At 50.4% G+C, this 3,278-nt stretch overlaps 1 pseudogene; it reads right to left on the minus strand.

Moving 5' to 3' along the window:
• On the minus strand, positions 1-2,481 carry LOC147430816 (mRNA cap guanine-N(7) methyltransferase 1 pseudogene; annotated as a pseudogene).
• Positions 2,482-3,278: the final 797 nt, after the last annotated feature.

Here is a 3,278-nt window from a genome sequence, read left to right on the forward strand (position 1 = left end):
ATGTGGGAATTATTGTGAGAATTTGTCCAAAGCTTCTTGTGAATAGCTCTGCTCGTGAGATTCAAGTTGCGCAACATGAAGAGCTCACTGCAAACAGGGTGGACATAGAAATTGAGGTTGAATAAATTTACACAAGAGAAATATATATATTAGGAGTCATCTCATCCAGATACAAATCTTGATGCATTAGATTCTCAACACTGAGTGATTATATTGACTATGAAACATAAGGAGGTCAAGCTGAGAGTGGAAGGGCCACAAGGCAAGTCGAGGATAGTGATCAGGACGGAGCCCATCCACAATACCGTTCCATCACTGAGACTCGTGCAAATGCACACCATGCTGAAGGTCCAAGCAAGGAACAGGTTGCTAGCCTCTCCCCCGATGGTGACAGCGCGGTCTCAGCACCCCCTACATGACGAGCAAGCGGCGATGAGGCAAGGAGCACGCCAATCCAGCGTAATCGCTTCCCCTGAGGTGCTTGCATGTGCTTTTTGTTTCTTTTGCTTTATACCCTTTTGGAGGGGGGGGTGTGCGAGTGTGAGAGCGGCACCCCAGGGGTATGCAAGAATACGGTCCCTCCACATGGAAGCGAGCTTTGTGGATAGGAGATGAGAGGTGCAATATGAGCTGGCTGGATGGAAAGGCATTGTGGGAGGACTCTTCCTCAAGTCCAGCCCACCGACGACCTGTTTACTCCATCATCAACTGGCATGAAAAGCCGCAGTGCCCCTGATTTAAAATTCCTCAACGTGCACTGTATTAACTACAACATATGTCAGTTAATTACAGGGTTGATGTTGTTGTTGGAGCCGGAGTACTCTTGCACCGTTGTGCAGCAAGTACACTTTGCACTATGATAGTTGTGTGTACATCTCTCCGGTGCAGGTATATGAGCTGAATATGAGCGAGTGTATATGATCAAGTTGCTAGTACCTCTAATGCACCTGAAAATGACATACTGTGTTTTTCGCTGTTGCTGTAGCTTGTCTCTACACTCCAGTATCAGCATAGCAGATGGAAGTAGTAAATCATGAGGCTTTCCCGACTCCCCACACTCTGTTTTGATTCTCTCATTTGGCTTTCAAGTATAATATTGCACATCAACCATCATGACTGCCAAAATGCACGTCTTGATCGAGAACCATCATGACTGCTGAAATGCATGTCTTGATCGAGCTGGCTTTCTCTTTTGGTCTCATAATGGACATAACAGAGTGGAAAGCATCATGGCCATCATCAGTGCCGTGCACACTAGTAATTGCTACCATCATCAAGAAGGGGCATTCACTTAACATTCAATCCATTGCACACCATACAGCCGTACAACTTCCAAGTGTGCTCCAAGTTTAGAAATTTATACTTTGCAGCATCAACAACACCCCTCCTAATGCAAAATTGCATCCCATGATTTATCAAGTGTCCGCATGCGTGCTCTCGCCCATTGTTTGGGAATAAGAATACTCATCTGCAAAGAGTCTCCTGATCCTCTTAATATGATCGGGGGGAGTGCGCCGCAGCTGCCTGGATGCTCAGTGGGTGGGTCGACCATCCGCCTTGCGGAAGACAAAGCCCATGTAGAGGTGTGCCGTGTCCCACTCGTCGCCAGAGATGCGAGCCAGGGCCTGAGACCTGTTCATGAGATGTGCAAAGCAGGGGTTGCGGGCATGGTGCTCGACAAAGCCATGGAAGTTGTCCTTGTACATCAGCTCCAAGCCACAATGATTGGCAAGTGCTTGAAAGGTGGGAAAGTGAACCAGCCACTCTGGGCAGTCGACGGCACCATCAAGGAGGTGGAATCTGTACTGGACACCAAAGGGCTGAGAGGAGAGGTCAAAATCCTTGGATGGGAATTGGATGTTGTAGCAGGAGTTGCCCAGTCGCAGGCCGTCTGTGAGGTGGAGCTTCTCAATGATCACGCTGGCGTCCGGGATGGTGCCGATGAAATAGCCCCCTGGCTTGAGCAGGGCAGACACATTGCGCAGCGCGCACATCGCCATATGCTCGGTGGCCCATGAATAATGCATGGCACACTGGCAGCTGGCCACATCGAAACTGGAGGGTGAGCCACCCATCAGGTCAGGGGTAACAGGGCTGCAGAGGCAGTCGGTCAGGAGGAAGCGGGCGTGGAAAGGGTAGCGGCCAGCCTGGTACCTGGAGCGGGCCACCTCGATGGAGCCTCGTGTAGGAGGCGATGCGAGCCTTGTTCCACTTGGACAGGTCGCCGCCCCTGCCACATGCGAGGTCCACCACGCAGTCATCGCGCCTGGTGTAGGAGGCGATGAGCGTCGACTTCACGGCGTTGTTGAGGTCCTTCAGGTGGATGAGGGGGCTGGCCTGCCTCTGCTGCCAGGATTCCGCTGCGGCAGAGGAAGATCTGGAGCTGTAGTGGTGTGCGATGTGGTCGACGCTCGCCATACCCGCGACGGAGGGCCGAGGGTTTGAAAAAGACGATGAGCTTTACGTGGGCACTGGGCTTATATAGGCCCAATCCTAAGCTTGCTTTTAGTTGCCCTATAGTCCCCCCCCCTCAGCACTAAAGGGCACGGGGATTAAATGAAGCTCGGGAGGTGGGATCGACGGTTGAGAAGCCCGGGCACGAATCTCAAGGAGATTTGAGGGTCAAAAAAATGAGGCGTGGGGTGTTGCTCGCGGGTTTGAACCATGGTGGGTGCCAAGCAAGGCGCATGACTTATCCAACCCCCCTATGCACATACGTTGACCCCAATGGGCAACAAATGCATGATAAATAAACGTCGACAGGGTGTGCCCATGTCCAAGTTTATTTTTCGGCGTCCTAGTTTACTTCTGGGCATCTTACGGCCCTGCGCGCCTTTGCTTTTGTGCCCGGGCTTCTCAGCCGTAGATCCCACCTCTTGAGCTTCCTTTAATGCCCCGTGCCCTTTAGTGCTGAGGGTCCCCCTCTCTCTCTCTCTCTCTCTCTCTCTCTCTCTCTCTAAACACAACTAGAGTGCTTCGTAAGCCTGCATAATCGGAAGTGGTAGAAGCATCGAAGCATTGAAAAAGAGTATAGATTAGTAAAAAGAACATAGAAGTAAAAGCTGAGAGAGAGAGAGAGAGAGAGCTTAATTTTTTTTTCGACAAATCTTGTTAGCGTAAGGGAGTAGAAGTTACTCGTACGTGCAAGAATGTATATACTGTTTTCATCTCATGCAAGCACTGAACAAGAGTATACATCCATAAAGAAGAATGAAGAAATGAAAAAGGAGAGAGAGAGAGAGAGAGAGAGAGAGAGAGAGAGAGAGAGAGAGAGAGAG

The sequence above is a fragment of the Adiantum capillus-veneris genome, chromosome 21, assembly GCF_014529385.1.
Source record: "Adiantum capillus-veneris isolate H3 chromosome 21, ASM1452938v2, whole genome shotgun sequence".
Lineage (NCBI taxonomy): Eukaryota > Viridiplantae > Streptophyta > Polypodiopsida > Polypodiales > Pteridaceae > Adiantum > Adiantum capillus-veneris.